The following is a 17604-nucleotide window of genomic DNA, read 5'->3' on the forward strand; positions in this document are numbered from 1 at the left end:
AGGCGGTGCGGTGGCCGTGGAGCGGAGCTGGGGTCCAAAGGCAGGACCTCGTGGCTACAGCACGCTGGGCGGCTTTTCCCACTGCTCTGTAGTCCCCCAGGCTCCTTAGGTGGGCCCTGCCTCCCCTCACCCTGCCTTCCCCTGTCCCCCCCACCCCCCGAAAAGAAAACCCTCAGGCAGCAGCTGCAGCGCCCTGAAAAGCGCTGCAAGCACTGCGGGCCCCACGTATTTCCTAACAACAGCTCATTACCAGACTCTGCTTGTTTTAGACCAGATTTGCCCATCTTCCCACACACACCTTCTGTTACCACTGTTCGTTGTGAGGTTCCCCTCCCCACTGCTGACTTCGAAGCCAACTGCAGATTGCCTCAGCTAGCTTTGCCATTCTGTGAACGTGAAGAAGCCCAGAAGAACCATTTTTAGCCCCCCTTGTTTTGAGGTGGGGCCAGTCCATCCTGACCAAGGGCAAAGAGTGCCGGTGGCCTGTGACCCCTCTGACCCCTGCTTTCACCCCTCCTGGGGACCCCGTAGAGGCCCCTGGTTACCAGCAGTCCAGCCCCCCCAGGAAGCAGGTGTTTTCACGTGGCTCCTGCGGGCATGGGACCTCTGGGGTGACGGTGAGAAGCTCTTTGCCCCCTAGCAGGAGGAAGGAAAGGACGAGGTGGCCCGTTTGTACTTGGGAACAGAAGCGGGGTGGGCCACGAGGGGGTGTGAGCCAGAGGGAGCCTGTAGCACCTGTGCAGTTGGCGTAGCTGCCCTCAGTCGGTTTAGGGACGGCTTCCCACCAGACCGCCGGAGCGTCCAGTTCCTTGCGTCTGCACGTCGTGGACTCTGGAATTGACCCCCAGCCGACGGGTCAGCGAGTAGGTCAGCGACAGATGAGGTAAGCTCAAACTTGCTGCAGCGGCCGTTCATTATTTGGGAAGTGACTTTGCGTGCGTTCTCTCTCAGTGCAGTAAGTGGAAGGTAAGAACTCTGTGCCCTTTCAACTCTGTCTTGTGTCCTTGAGAAAACTTGGACAGCGTTCTGTGTTTAGACTTCAGTAAATGCAGATGGGCAGGGGCGGCACTTTTGTCCCTTAAGGAGAAAGCAGGAGGGCAGTGGGGATGGGGAGAGAGGTCTCATAGTCTTTTTCTGAACTGGTTTGATGAGCGTGAATGAAAATCAGACCATCTGACCTTATAACCTGCCACCGCGTTCTTGGACCACGACAAGTAGCTTTGATGCAATTACAGGAAAAGCCCACCTGTCCTTTGAGGGAGTATCTGGGCTCTATAAAACCCGGGCAATTTGTAAGCAGTACTGTAGGTAAATACATATTATACAAAACTGACTTTTTTAGACTCTAGTGATTATGAGTTCTGATTTTTTTTTCTTCCTCATATTCCAAAATAAGAAACGAGTACTAAAGTCATTAAATGTATTTATAACTTAATAAGATACTAGTTGGTCCCCAGAGTATACTGGTCTGCCTAATGTAACAGCTAACCTTTATTAATGGAAGCTAGAGGCCGCTTCTAGAGCTGCCCCTGCCTGCCTTGCTCCTTTGGAGGCAGCAATGCTGGGATAAAACATCAGTTTTAGGGTTTGCTGAAAAGGTGCTCCACTGCCTGGCAGGTCACTCGTGGCGGGTGGATGCTAGGTCAGTGAGAGCTGCTAAAACTCCTACAGGACCTGGCTTAGTGGAAATTGTAGAATTCTAAGTGACAGCAGTGACCTTGAACCAGACTAGAAAGTGTTAATTTTTAGCTCAGTGGATTGAGCGTCGGCCTGCGAGCTAAGTGTCGCTGGTTCGATCTTCCAGTCAGGGCACATCAGAGAAGGAAAACTCTGACTCCAAAAAACCTCCGCTGCCTTGCGGCATACCTCTTCAGGGGAAAGGCTAAGGGAGTAAACCCCGACAGAAAATCCGGAGCCGGAGTCCCTAAGGCGGTTTGACGTTGTAGTCAACACCGGCAACTCCTGCGGCGCACCTGAAGCCAAGCTGTATTGACTCCGTCTTTCCCTTGGGCCCTTCAGCTGCGTAGAGAGGGGGGGTCTGCTGCATGGGCAACAGCAGACCCTCCATATCACCCTGCCCAGGCTCTGTAGCTTCAGCTCCACTGGAGAGGACACTCCAGCGTCATCGCAAGATGTCGATTCAACACGGGAGGAGACAGATGCCGTGTCACTCCCGAGTCGGACTGCACAGCCATTCTCGGCGGTGCAGATAGACACTTAAGAAGCTACACCATCGTCTCTCGAGACGGACGGCTGCCGACGATAGTATGAAATATGTTCTGTCTGCTCACAGTGTGAAGATACAGAGAGTTTTTTCTTGGAGGATTTTTTTTTTAACTGCAGTTCTGCATACTTATTGGGCTCTAAACACCCATTCAACCCACAGAACATCATACCTGCTTTAACAGGTGTAGGAAGAATTGGGGTTATGGACTGAAAATAAAAGACGTAAATGAAGGTTTTGTTGCATGTTTTATATGTGCTAAGTTCTTCGCTTGCATTAACCCACTTATTCCTCGTAACAGTTCCACGAGGGAGAGTTTTACCCCAGGCCACCTCACAAAGCAGCAAAGGATGACAGCTTCCTGTTCTGCTGGAGAGCTGTGTTTTTGGTTTTGGGTTTTATTTCTGCCTCAGGGAAACCCCTCTCTAAGCCTTTCTGCCCAGGCCAGCAGGGATGTCTGTGTCATAGGGAGACATGTGCACAGTTCGTCCCTCTCCCCCTGCAAGGCACTGAGCGTGGCTTCTGGGGCCGGGAGCACGGGCCTAGGCCGGCTCGGCCTCCGCAGCCGTTGTGTGATGGGCGACTCACCGGCAGCCTGCGGCTTGTGGCACGGACCTCTCTTTGGGGAAATACTGTTCCATCCAGATACTGTTCCAGGCCTGGCATCAGCAGCTACCCCTGCTTGAACTCCTTGGGTTCAGGAAATACGTGTAGAAATTAAACCCAGGAGTGGAGAGTCCAGTGATTTTCAAACTGGTAGAAAAGTTCCATCGAGGCCCACTCCACGCAATGGGCAGCTTTAGTTTCGCATGGTACAGCCGACCCTCTGCTCTCTCGTCCACGGAGCTTACGTTTGCTCGGTCTCTCATGTTCCACACTCTTCTGAGCCCTTTCCACGGTTAACTCTTCACCCTCACGCCAGCCCTGCAAGGGTTAATGCCATTCCCATCTGCCAGGAGGACTGATGGCAGAGCCAGAATTCAAACCCAGGCAGCTGTGTCCTGGGCTCCCCTGAGCGACACATGCTCTGTTACTTCTGGGGACTTGCCTGCCCCAGGGATCAGAACATCCAGAGGAAACACCATTCTGCCTGCTGGGGCCCTGGGTATTCAATTTTGAACATAAATAATCTAGAGAGGGGTTCTGAAGGCCAAGGGCTTATCTAGGCCCCCTGACCACTGCTGTGGTATTTATCTTGGGGAGGTTGTGGGTCTTGGTACCAGCAGCACCTGCTTATCTCTGGGTTGGTGGGCTGTTCCCATCAGCCTCTGGGGCAGCGACTTCCTCTAAATAGCCCCCACATCTAGTGTCGCCTGCTGCCACTTGACAGCCCCAAAGCCCTCCTCATACCTAAGCAGATCTAATCCTGTAACCTCCCACTATCCACCTGACAGAACTTAACTCCTTAGCTTGGCATCAGGCCCCAAGCTGACATGGCCTACCTGTTGTTTTCTGCTTGCTGATCCCCACTTGGGCCCTGGCTGCTCTCCTTGGGCTTCATTTTATCCTCACATGGATGTTTGCCCTGCCTTGAATACTCTTCTTTTTCATCCACCCCTCCCTGACCTTCATCCTGGAAAACTCCTTTTTATTGTCTCAGGCGCTGCAAAAATAATCTCTTCCTGCCTTCCCTGAGCACCCCTGACAGTTCTTCACACTGCTCTTAGTGATCCCGTTTCACTCTGAGCTTAGTTCTGCTGGAGCATTTGTCACCCTGTTGTCACTTAACGTATACCATCCATTCTTCACACACAGCCCTGTGTCCTGTCAGACAGCGAGCTCCTCAGAAACAGGAACTGTGTCTCCATTGTCTGTAAGTGGCCGTTCCTAGCACAGCCCTGAGCCACGGTCAATAAATACTGTGATTTAAAAAATAATAAATGCCAATTTTACTGTTCAATCTTGACCCACCAATTACAGCCAGGGACTTTTTGCTTCATCAAAGACCTTTCTGAAGAAGTGTGGGCACCTAGCAATCATAGGAAATACTCTCTTCCGACTGAATGTCTCCTTAAGTATTGCTGAAATTGCTGTTAGCTGAGAAGTCTTAAGATAAGTGTAGGCCCTCTTTTCTGACCCAAATGGGAGGTTTTGTATCTGAGTAGGCACTTAGCTGTAATAGTGGATTTAGGGGAAGTCAGTCAGAAGAGGGCAATGGCATCTATCAGATCTATCTGATAGAGAAAAGTCGGTGTCTGGCTCATGCCCAAGTGTCAGTAGAGTGACTCCCAGTTGACACCTTGCTTTGGAAGCAGAGTCAACTGAATTGCCACACTCCTTATGAAATATATCAGCCTCGTAGTGAAGAAAAGCCACTCTACTTTGTTAATTTCTTCTACAAGCTTGTTCTAGAAGAGGGCATATTTTCAGCGAGATTTTGGCACAATCTAAAACAGATGATTACATGTTATTTTGTGCTTCATCTAATACTAAAATTTGTGGCAATTGATTAAGGACCAAAACTTGCTTTGGACAATATTCAAATTGAGCCCTTGGGTAACAGTAGAATCTTGTAGTTGGGAAACAGAATCTGGGCTAGACAACTGGAGGGATCACGTGCAATGAAAGCAGTTTGTTTCTTTTGAATCGGCCCTAAGGGAGCATGGCGTGGGACTTTTCTGACCGTCTGAAAGTAGAAAGGGCAGCAGTGAGCCAGTGACTCACACAAGGAGCTCTGCCAAGATGGTGCTAAGCAGTTCTGCTAGTAGTGGTTTCAGAAGCATCTTAGGGCAAATCTTTCTACTTTTCAAGTAGAAGGATCATTTTTGAATATTAGAAAATTTTGCAGAGCCCCTCCCCACACAAACATGATAATCGTTGATCAAGAAAAATTCAAAATCACAAAACACTATTATGAATTCAGTAATGCTTAAGTGCATTTGTATATATTCTTCAGAAAGTATGTAGTTAAAAAGTATTAGCAGTAGCTTTATATCCTTTGGTCCATTCATTTTCTCATTTATTTGCCAAACATTTATTGACCACCAGCTCTGACCCTGGGTTGGTGATTGGTTGTCTTCAGAGGTAGTGAAGAACACTCCTGGAGATAAAGAAATGGATATTTCAGGATAGTTTCTTCGCTCTCTGTGTCATATAAATGGTTAAACTGTAGGACTCCAAACCTGTAAATAAGATTTAACCATCAACTTTAAGAGAACATTTCTCAAACAGACCTAACTGAGTAAGCAGGATACTCTTAGCTGTGGAGGTTGTCTAAGCCGCTGAGCTTAATGCAACTGTAGGCCAAGACCCAAGTCACAGCCGGGTCCTGTAATTGCTCTACAGCTACCCTAAACCTCACCTGCTTTCCTGGGTTTTCAGGTAACTCATCACTGTCATTCCTAGGGTACAAGGGGGCGAAGCTTCCCCATCAATGTTTCCCATTGCTGCCTCTCAGAATTTTCCCATTCCCCCTTTTTGAGCAGAACCCTTTTCTCGTAATTTATCTGCTACAGTTCAGGACACTGAATTCACAAGGACAATATGGAAACTATAGAATAAATCAGTAACAGGCCCTCAAAGAGCACGCTATCTAGTAGGCAGAGTCATGCTTTCAAAAAAACAAAAAGAGCCTAACACTACATGATATTCTAGGTGCCGGGGATATGGCAGTAAATATCACCAAAATGCCTGCTCTCCTGGAGCTCACATTCTAGAGGCAGATAAGGCTGGGACCTCTCCAGTGCTAATGGGAAGTGCGCAGACTTGCACAGGATGACTGCGGGCACGTAGGAAGCCTTCTCAGTCAGCATGTGGGCAGGGCCCGGGGGGGTGGGTGATATTCTGACCTGCGGAACTGTGGAGTAAGTGAAGAAGAGGCCAACCTTACCCAGAAGGATAAGTATTGAGAAAGGCATGGAGGTGGGGAAATACGGAAGGAGCTGTGGATACAGTAGGAAAGCGTATACAGCTTGAGGGCCAAGTCGTGACTATAGTGATGGGTGTCAGCGCCTGAGCATTTACTGTGTGCCAAGACTGTGCTCTGTTCTTTACATAGGATATCTCTTTCGATCTTGACTATGAACCAGCTGGAAAGGTATGGAAAACAGGCTCAGAGAGGTTAACTAAGTGGCCGAGCCAGAATTCTAAACTAGGTCATCTGACTCTGAAGTCTAAGCTTGTGACAATTGCACCGTGTTGGTATGTGCCCAAGGTCATGAAGGGCTGCAGATTCCAGGCTGAAGAGTGTGGATTTGATTTCACAGGTGATGATCAGAGCTGTCAGAAAGATTAATCCGGTGGAATGATATGACCCAAGATGTGTTGTCTGTACTGCATTCCCCACGTGGGCTGAGTGACGAACACCAGGCTTGCCAGGGTGGTTTCCTGAGTGTGGAACACGCCTGGAGGGAGGAGCCACCACGAGCCCAGGTAGGCCAAGTTCTTAGTAGTGGAATTGAGCAATACCGCTGGACTCCTGGTAGCCTAACTGGGGAAGGGAGGGTTGGTGTTAACCTAGGTACCGAAACCTGAAAACATGAATCACAGACACTCCTTCCGAACTTGGTTTTCTTTCATGGGACCTCCGCCTCTGGCACTGGTCATGCATCTTCCAGTCATGCATGCCGGCCAAATTCCAATTAGCAATTCCTTACATGTAAGTCAAAAATTGTCCCACTGATGTCCACCAAAAGGGGTAATGTTCACCTCCTTCCCTCCGTGAAGGTCATGAGGGAAGGACGGCTGAGAGGGAACCTCAAGAACCCGATCTCCACACACTCAAATAAGTGCAGTTCTTCAAAGACTTGGAAGGTGCCTGTCACCACCCGCCCTCATTATCTCTCACCTAGATCACTGAGCCAGCCTGACCTCTCCGCTCCTCTTCATCCTACGCACATCTGTCAACCTCACTCTTCCATCATGTCACCAAGCTGCTGTGAAATCTCCAGGGGGCCCCCAATTCCTGCCAAAGTAGGCCCACACTCTTCCTTTCTGGTTTGCTTTCACTGTTTCTCCAATGATGACTTCTGCTCCCTGCCCCATCCCATATTCCTTAAACTTGCCCTCCACGTCCCTGTGTCTGTGAGCATTACTGATGTTCCCTCTTTGAGAAAAGCTCACAATAAAACACCAAGACATAGGACTTGAGCAGCAAAGCGAGATGTTTATTCACGAGTCTGCAGAGTTGGGTGCACCGCCAGCCAGGAGCATGTGCGCGCCAAGTAGACAAAGTAAACTGGTTTCATACTAACGCGATTAGCTCCTTAACTCAGAGTGTGACTAAGGGTAATCTAGTTATAGGTCTATCTCCAACTTATTTGCAAAGTTATCTAGCTGCATCTCCCCATTTCTCTGTTTGGTGATGACAGTCTTCCTCCTTGTGATCCCAGAAATATGTGTGAGGAGCTGCGGAATGTCATTTCCTCGCCCCTTTTCCATGATTCATCTGTTAATTATCTCCTACTGGTTTGAGAGTCACTGACTTCTTTATCCCTGACACCTCCTCAGAGGACAGCCACTTTGTCCTCCTCTTGCCAGATTCCTGACCATTAGTCCTGCCCAAAACAAAAGTCCGTTTCTCACGCCACCTCCTCTAAGAAGCTTTTGCTGTTTTTCCCATCTCACTGTCATTTGTCCTTTCTTAGAGCCCCCATCACTCTTAGGTTGGGTCCCTTGGGCAGGCATCCTTTGCATGCACATCGCTGAGCTCCGTGGGGACTGGGAGGGTATAAAGCCCTGGTGTGTGTCTGTTCATGACACTACTGTGTTCCAGCATGGAGCCTGTCACCCAAGTTTGTTCTGTTTAAGTCAGAACAGTCTCCTACAGGCTTTAGGAAGGCTTGGGTATGGCAGTTGCAAGGTGAGGAACCGGGGAGACCAAAATACTCACTGAGATAGAGACATCAAATCCTCGTTTAGGTGAGAGCTGAAAATGTATGAAACTTTACCATTATTAGTTGTAGTCCCTCTCATAAATTCAGTCACCCAGCACATGGAGATTTCTCTTGTAACCAGCCACCCCAAGCCAGGAACTGCGTCAGAAGTCACTGGGTATTGAAAGTTGGCTTTGTCATGTTAGGGTTGCTCCCCTCTTGGGGACTTGAATGTGCCGACTCACTGAAAGGACCCTGCTGTAGCCCCACCAGCCTGTGAGCCGCTGCCACAACCTGGTGCTTGAGATCAGGAACTGGCTGGTCTCAAACCACATCATATACGACAGTCACACCCACTGCTGAGCTGCTTCTGCTTCTCCCAGTCTCTCCACCCTCTTTACAAATGGAGGCTGAGGATAATTCAGCTGCATTTCATTTTTGAACTTAGAATGACTAGCGTGGCTGACTTTAAAAACAGTGTCTTCTTGTTCTTTGAGTAATCTTACCAGTCACTGAACTACTCCTTTTAGAAATCCAGACCCCAAAGAACCCCCCCCCCCCCCCCCGCCAGCCCTGTCCCACAACTCTCCCCACCTTGGGCAAGATGAAAGTCAGCTTGTCAACTTGGTATTCTCAGAATGCCTGGGAGGCTGCTTGTCCTGTGATCAGAGTAGAGCTCGGGGGGAGTTATGCAAGCTGGAAGGGCAGCTCTGAATCTGTGGTTGGGAGCCCCTCCCCAGATAGGACTCTGATCAGCTCCAGGGAAAATTGTTACATGTTCTTAAAGACTTTCCTGTCGGCTGTACTTTCTAGCAGCTTACCGACCCCTGGCCTCCGTCAGAGGTCACGATACAGAACCTGTACTGACAGTGATCAAGGCAGAGACCCTGAATGAGAGTTCCTCCTCTGTTCACTTAAGAAAGGAAAGTTTTCTCTTGGTGGAGTTTAATGACCCCTGTGGACACAAGAAAGCTGGGCAGGGTATACTCTTCTTTCGGAGCTCTGAGGGTTCGCTTAAACTTTAAGAAAGTTACACCAAAGCTTGCCACATCGTTGTGTGGTTCAGTCTTGGACCTCAGGATTTCCTGCTGGCCACATGCACATTTTTTTTTTGTAACTGAAGTATGATCAAGCATAAAAGAGCACAAATCATAAATGTACAACTCAATGAATTTTCGCAAAATGAACGTATCCATGTCACCAGTACCTAGTTCAAAAAACCATGGGGCTCAAAATTCCCCTCATTCCTCTTGCCAAGGCTAACCTCTCCTGACTAGTAGCACCGTAGATTAGTTTTGCCTGTCTTTGAACTTTACGCAAATGAGATTATACAGTGCGTACCCTCGTGTCTGTCTGCTTTCGCTCAGTGTTACGTTTCGGAGCTTTACCCACGATGTGTGTGACTATAGTTCCTGACGCTTGTTTTTAACGCGCTTGTTCTATAAATGAAACGGTTCCCCAAACTGCAGCTTAAACTCCGTCAGAGAACCGTACTCCACAGCAGACCGCTGCAGTTCTGCATGAGATTCTTATACATATCCTTGTTCTGCTAGGACAGCATTTCCTTCTCCAGGACTGAGACACAAGCAAGGGGAAATGATGGATATTTGGAGGGGTTCCTGGGCCAGCATTGCAGCTTGAATTCTCTTGAGTAAAGAAAAGACCATGCTTGGCCTTTTGCTTCCAGTTCTTCTGAGTGTCTAGGTCTCCCGAAACTCATTGTACGGTGCTTTGGAATTCAAGATGGCCTTTCTGTTGCTTAAGTGTAACTGCAGAGAGACCTAGAAGCTGAAGTATCAGCAAAACTTAAGGAAGGGCTTCACACATTTTAAGGGAATGGCTGTACCATTGGTGGGGTTCGAGATTGTTGATGTGTTGATGGACAAGAGGTTGTTTCAGGGGACCACGGACCGCTGGGAGAGAGAATGTCAGTTACACATCGCCGTTAACACGGGGACATTGCTGTCACTCATTTCTTAGAGGCAAACTCTGCCTGCTTTTCATCTCCAAGATGAACAGTAGTTTTGAGAGGAGGTTGGAGTGAGGACTGAGGTGGGCTGGCCTGGTAGGGGATGGTCTAGCCACAGGCAGGCGGCTGGAATGCTACCCACTCAGGAGGGCTCTGTGAATCTGTTTTCCCTTTTTCAGAACCATCTCAAGCTAGTGGGAGCCAGCTGGAGCCTGACTACTTTTTGTCCTTCCTTTGTTCCTTGTTTTAAAATATTTAGTGAACACGTGCCTTGTGCCCAGCTTCATGCTGGCCACAGATACCACAGTGAGGAACAGGACTCAAGTTACAGGAAGCCCTGACAACAGGAAATGCTGGTAACTTCTAAGAATTGTGAGAGTTAGACAAGGTCCCCGTGGTAAGCTGCTTATGCCTGACAGTGACAGACGGGTCAGCAGACGCCCAGGGCTCAGTGTGAGAGCTCCTGAGTAGCTGGCCAAGAAAGAGAAGCCTCAGCAGTAAAGTGAGACTCGTCCAAACAAACCCCAACGGGCGTGCGTGAGCTACTGGTCTTTGTGTGTGTCATGCATGAGGCACTTTGTGAAGGACTTTGCAATCGTTATCTCACTGAAACTCCCAACTACCCTTATTATCAGACCACTTATTATCTCCATTTTACAGATGAGGGAACAAGTTCAGAGAGGTTACGCATCTAAACTTGTTCCGTGAGTTTTGACCATAGAAACTGTTCTCAGTGTATTGTTCTCAGTTCTGAGCCGCCCCTAACAGAACGTCAGGACTAGAAGGTCCACTTAAGACGCCAGGGCTGATGAACGTGTCCAACTTCGTCAGAACCCCAGGAGCTCAAGGGAAAAGAAGCAAGACGAAGCTTCAGGGAAGAGTGGAATGGTAGAGGTTACTCACTTATCTGAATGCCTTGGGAGAACTGGAGGCAGGTTAAAAAATAGGAAGCGTTATGGTATAAATTGTCGGCTAAGCCAGGCTTCCAAGCTGGGAAATAATCAAAGTGCTTTGGTTCCAGCCCGGAGAAGGGATCCATGCTGAGATACTGAGATCCTCTTAGGTACCCTAGACAAATTCGGCCACTGACTAGTTTCACAATGAGTGCCAAGGTTTCTGGGTGTTCTGAAGGCTACTTAAGCTCAGAGAGGAGAAAAAGTGTCTTACAACCAGGGCACTAGAAATGAAGGGGCCAAGATACACTCCCAGTCTTCCTGAGTCTTGATTGACAAGAAAGGCATCTTCCCCTTTGAACAGAGGCTGTTCTTTAGGCAATGAAAGGGGGCGGGGGGATGGAGGGAGGGAGCAGCTCTGTTGAAGAGTTTTTCTCATTCAGTGGCCAGAGGCAAAGATTCCATGGAGTTAAGCTCCTTGATGAAAGGGGAGCCAGAATGACAGTGTCCGGGTGGGGGAGGGAAGGAAGAGACAAAGCCAAGGTGCTCACTGAGCTGCCACCACCCCCCCCCCATCCCGCCTTGCTTCCATTAGCTCAGTTCCTCATGTTAACATCACCTATTGATTCAGCACCCACCAACTGCCAGGCTCTGAAACCACTTCCCTACTAGCTTGTAGGATTCTGATAGCAACCATCTAGGGCAGGCACTATTACCATGCCCATTTTATAGATGAGAAAACCGAGGTTCAGAGAATCTGAACCAGAGTCTCCTGGTTCTTCCATGTGGCCCCATCTTGGAAATGTGGTGAAAGAATGTCTAGTAATGGTGGGAGCACGGAACCTGGAAACAGAGCCAGCCCACTTCTGGGTCAGAGAGGGTGGGCAGGATGACGGAGCTGAGACCCCGGACAGAGGGGACACAGGAGCTAGGGAAGAGCAGATCCTGGAGGCACCCTGCAGAACAGGACTGCTCAGAGCAGGGCAGGTGCGCGGGGCTCAGGCACACCCCAGCCCCCGTCAGCAGGGAGGGAGACTCAGGTCAGGAAGGCAGGTGCTATGAGCCCCACCTCACCCTGCAGCTGTGAGCACCCTCTTGTCTGGCAGAGAAGGTAAGAAGTTCAAACTAGTCTAAAACTCTGACGTTGGGTGATCTACTGGCCTCGCCCCTTTCCTCTCCTCTGTTCATTTTCCCATAGTCCTTCCCCCTGTCTCACATGCAGTATGTTGTGTTAGTTTATGCCTCTCTTTCCCTAATAGCACGTAAGGTCCAGAAGGGCACAGATAGGTTTTCCTGTCCACTTCTATATCCCCAGCACCTAGAGCGATGTTTGGCATTACACAGCGCTCAATAAATATGTGTTGAGTGAATCAATATGCGACCGTAATATCACGACACAGGGGTCTCTCAGGCACTGTGTTGCCCCCACTGCCCAGCAGCTGTGCTCTGAGCATGGCGGTCTCACGTCCCCTGCCAGGATCCACCCAGTCACTGATTCCTATGGTGTGCACAAGCAAGATGAGATGCACAGGGATTCTAGGAAGCAGGACCAACACCAGACGCTGAGCACCTGCCTTCTTCTTCCAAAAAGCAAGGTTATGGTGGCAGTTAATAAATGTTGACATTGGTCAAAACTCACTGTACCTTGTTACATAAAGTTGATTAAAAGAAAACAAACGAACAAACAAATATGGACTCTCCCCCCTCCTCCACAATGCTGGGAACATCCCACAGGACTAGCCAAAGGAAAAAGGAGATTAAAGAGACCCCCCCTCCCCAGCTCCTCACATTGAAATCTTCCATGAGGCTTTCAAACAATCAGATACTCTGGCTTCATTTTAAACAGCTCTCAACTCAAGAAAGAGCTGAAGTCATGTCTAAGGTTGATGGAACTGTTTGTTCTAGAAAAACTTACTTCGGCGGGGAAAGGTTCCGTCTCCCTGGGCATCGTTTTTAAAGAGTCACCAAAGTCATCTTGCAAAACTCGTTGACTTTTGAGCCAAGGCGAGTAATGTTTCTGGTCCAATGTTTGACAGACAGGGTGTTGGTTTTACATTAAACACATGTGGCGGCTTGAAGGCTGTTCACGTGCAGGCTACCCGCTCCGCTGAAACCCACACTGTGCCCAGCAGGCTTATGCCTGGCTCCTAGCAGCGCTCAGAGTCCAAAGTCACCTTTCAAACCAGGCTAGATCTTGGCTGATGTCTTCACTTTACTGACTTTAGTTAGACGTGTGCCTTGTGAGAAATGTGAGTGACAACAGCCCAAGTGAAGACATAGCTTTCAAGAATGCTGCTGAGTCTGCGCTGTATTCTCAATTTACTGACCATGTTGGGGGGGGGCACAAAAAACAAGAAAACACACAACCAGATTAAATATACTTATTGATTGTAAGATATCTTCTAATTCCATGAATGTTTAAATTTCCTTTATTTAAAAAGGAAATTTGATAATATTAGACCTCGTTTTCAGATGAGTAAGAGAAAGCAAAAAGATGAAGTGATTCACCCAAAGCAATTCTAAGGACTTCTCCATCCTCTTAACCAGAATACACCACCACCTGCCACAGTGTACGTGAGTGCGTGTATGAAACGTTGCAGCTAATGGCGTTGACGAATACAGGACCACAAAAACAGTGGGGCTGCATGCATTCCTGGAGTGTAGCCACCCTTTCTGACCAGGTAGGTGTGTCCTCTGCAGGAACTGAGGTAGAGAAGGCCCATGCAGGTGTCCTGCAAGCCTTCTTTTTCCAATGAGAATTCCCTACAAATGTGGAAGGCCCTTTGCTTCTTACCTGTCACCCTTATGCGTCAAGAAAGCTGCAAGACAGGGGGCTGGTCAGGACCAGGAGACCATTTACACAGAAGGTGAGACTGGGCCCTAAGGCGTGATGAAGGAAAAGGGGAAGACAAGAGGGGTTCATTCTCTCAGTTCACTCATTCATTTATTCATTGTTTCACTCACCAAATACTTATTGCTGCCCATTCAGGAGCAGGTCCTCTGCAGGGTACAGAGGAAACGGATCAGTTAAACAGCCCCTGCCCTCAAGGAACTTAGAAGCAGAAACAGGTAACCACTCATTATCTATTAATGCAGCACATTTTTATTGAGTACCAAGCCCTGGAGAAACAGCAGGAAAGAAGTCAGACGAGGTCTCACCTCAGGGTTTACAAGCTAGTGCTGGGGGACACATATATTAAATTCATAACTGTGTAAGTAATTCATCAATTACCATTGTGGTTAATACAAAGGAGAAGTAGAGAGTGCCAGCGGAGTCGATTACAAGGGGCAGTGTTGAAGAATCGGCAGGGAACCAGGACAGAGCAGATGAGGGAGAAAACGACAGCAGGGGAGGATTCCAGAGGCAGCATCTGGGCCCAGTGGGTATCAGCTGGGCTCCAGTCACAGGGAAGCCAGGCCCACCTGGCAGCTGGGCGGGAGAGGCGAGAGAGACGGGAGAGACGGGAGAGACAGGAGAGACAGAAGAGAACAGGCTCTCTGGCCAGGAAATGAGAAAAGGCCCCATGGAAATGGATGGGGCTCTCAAAGCCACCCATCCTCCCTTGCTTTCTTGCTGACCAAGAATAATTGATTACTGAGTGAGCCGTGCTGGAAGCATCTGTCAGTGAGGTCAGTGCCATCACCCTCTTTACGCAGCTAAGGAGCCCGGTGCTCAGTGGGCCAAGTGCCATGCCCCAGATCAGACCACGGAGCTCCTGTCCAGCTGAGGGGGCTCGGGGGTGCTGGTATGCCGAACTAGTTAGCCACGGCACTCGGCTGCCCAGTCTTGGCTGTGGGAAGGGAGACCGGAAGTCACTCTATGCTGCAGAGGCAACTTAGTGGGAGGACCCCTGACCCACTGGGATGTTCTAGATGTTAGCAGACATCGAGGGACTGTTGGGAGAGACAGACGTCTGTCCCCTACTGGCCTGGAACTACTTAGGTTGTGAGGCAGGTGGGAGGAAACCCCAAGTAATTCATATCATTGTTTTGTTTAAGGGACACTCATGACTTACATGTGTCCTGTAAAAACTCTTAACAGGTGTCAACGCAAACAATAAGTTTTTACCAAACTCTGGGGATTTCAAAGTGGGCCCAAGCCATAAAGTATAGCGTGATGACTTCTGGCAGAAAGGGTCTCCTGTGTAGACCGAAAGGCTGGGATCAGATAACTTGGCCATCTTGACTCTCCAAGGGCTCAGGAATATGGAATAGATGAGATGTGTTTCCAGCCACATCTGTCCTAGGAAGGGAGAAAAGGAAAGAAGGGAGGGGTATTCACTTGGACAAGCACTTCGCACACTATCGCAATTAACAAGTGACATTGAGGGGAGGCTGGGTGATGTGTTTTAACTATGTGCCTTGGAGGAAGAGGACGCAGAACAGGACACAGATACTGGCAGGCCCCAGCTACCACTGTCACAAATGCTGACCCCCACCCTGGCAAAACCTCTCCTTGACTGGATTGAAGGTTGACCCCAGACTTTGAGGAAATGTGAATTTGATTACTTAATAAATACTGCGGTAGAAACTGGATACCTGTGGAATAAATTAAAACAAGGCCCATACATTACTGTCCAGACTCTTCTTGATTTCAAATAGGCTAAAAGCTAAATCACTTAAAATGTCACAAAGATTAGGAGAGAACAGGAACACACGTGTACCCCACATGTAAAGAAGTGACAATTTCTAACTAAAATAAATTGATGGAGATTATGATCAGCTCAACAACGGCAAGTTTAATGGCTCAGTGAGGTGGGGAAATAAATATAAATCTAGGAGGGAAACACCCAGTATCCAATGGACAGATGGCCAATAACTTTGAGACGCTTGGCACAAAGGTTAAATACTTAGGAGCATTTTAGTCTGCATAGTTTGTTACTAAGACATGCCACTCTTAGTAACAAATTTAGCAAAAATCACTTAAAATGATGAGGCCTACCACTGGTCTTTAGGGAAACAGGAACTCACGCGTGGCCATGTGCTCCTGAGGAAACCTGGCTGGACAAGATGATGCATTCCTGTGCCCCTAGGTTCTCTGATCTTGTTCTTGGGGACAGATCTCAAGGTAACAGCTCAAGAGGAATAGTAATTAGAGTGAGACTGTCTGCCCAGGTGCCTGCAGTTAGCAACTGGTTGCTTAAAATTCTCTGTTTGGAATATTCTGTTGCCATAAAAAACTTCTGGTCTGGAGTCAGAGACAAGGGAACTCATCTCAAGTCTGATATTTAGCTGTGTGACTTTAGATATGTCACTTACCCTCTCGGAACCTCAGTTCCCTTTTGGATAAAATGGGGGTAATAAGAGATGCCTACCTCCTGGCTGTGCACCAGTGGAGAGGCCATGTCTACAGGTCCTACGCAGTGCCCTGCACAGAGTGTTTAACCAAGGGTAGCTGCTGTTTAGGAAGATGGCGACTGGATAAATCCTGGAAAGTTTCCCTCTTGCAAAGGATGAAGTAGCATCAAGAAGTCCCAACTTTGTATCTTGAAGAGATCTAGTACTTAGAATCCTAGTTTACTTTTATTACAAAGTCAGAAAAAGGCAAATAGATCTCTGCCAACTATTAAAGAGTCCACCAAAATGCAAAGAGAAGCTCTTTAAAGAGAGTTAAATTCACACGAAGCCAAGAGTAGCAATGAAAGCAGAAAAGACGGTGTCCGTGCAGCCTGTAATGCGCTAGCCCCAATAAGCGGAGACAGGGAGTGAATCTTTACGGGCGCTTTATTCAGATGGTCGGCGATCTGAGAAGACAGTGGGTTTGTACCCTAACAGACTGTCTTAGATTCCATTATAAACGGACCCTTTTTATAAGGAGAAGAAAAGTGTAGGTAAGGGGTTTGGAATTCAGGAGAAAAGTTAATCAGGTAGAAGCTGCCGCATTCCTTCATCTGTGTCCTGGGCGTGTTCGGTGGTCTCCGCCTGGAGCAAAGGGCTCAGATACCATCTGGAATTGCTTGCAGTCCTGAGGCACAAAGGTGGGACTGCATCTGGTCTCCTGGAGTCAAGGAGGGTCATACCTTCAGTTCCTGAAACAATAGCTTTTACATACATTATTTACTTTGCCCTGGCTGGTTTAGCTCAGTGGATTGAGCGTCGGCCTGCGAGCTAAGTGTCGCTGGTTCGATCTTCCAGTCAGGGTACATCAGAGAAGGAAAACTCTGACTCCAAAAAACCTCTGCTGCCTTGCGGCATACCTCTTCTGGGGAAAGGCTAAGGGAGTAAACCCCGACAGAAAATCCGGAGCCGGAGTCCCTAAGGCGGTTTGACGTTGTAGTCAACACCGGCAACTCCTGCGGCGCACCTGAAGCCAAGCTGTATCGACTCCGTCTTTCCCTTGGATCCTTCAGCTGCGAAGAGAGGGGGGGTCTGCTGCATGGGCAACAGCAGACCCTCCATATCACCCTGCCCAGGCTCTGTAGCTTCAGCTCCACTGGAGAGGACACTCCAGCGTCATCGCAAGATGTCAATTCAACACGGGAGGAGACAGATGCCGTGTCACTCCCGAGTCGGACTGCACAGCCATTCTCGGCGGTGCAGATAGACACTTAAGAAGCTACACCATCGTCTCTCGAGACGGACGGCTGCCGACGATCCGACGACATTATTTACTAAGCTGATTAGCTAGTACCTGAAACCAAAATTCTTCCATCATTTGAGTCTCCCATCCCTTTCAGCAGATGTGAAGATGAATTGCAACACCAC

The sequence above is a fragment of the Furipterus horrens genome, unplaced genomic scaffold (assembly GCF_987537825.1).
Source record: "Furipterus horrens unplaced genomic scaffold, mFurHor1.1.pri manual_scaffold_4, whole genome shotgun sequence".
NCBI classification, from domain to species: Eukaryota; Metazoa; Chordata; class Mammalia; order Chiroptera; family Furipteridae; genus Furipterus; species Furipterus horrens.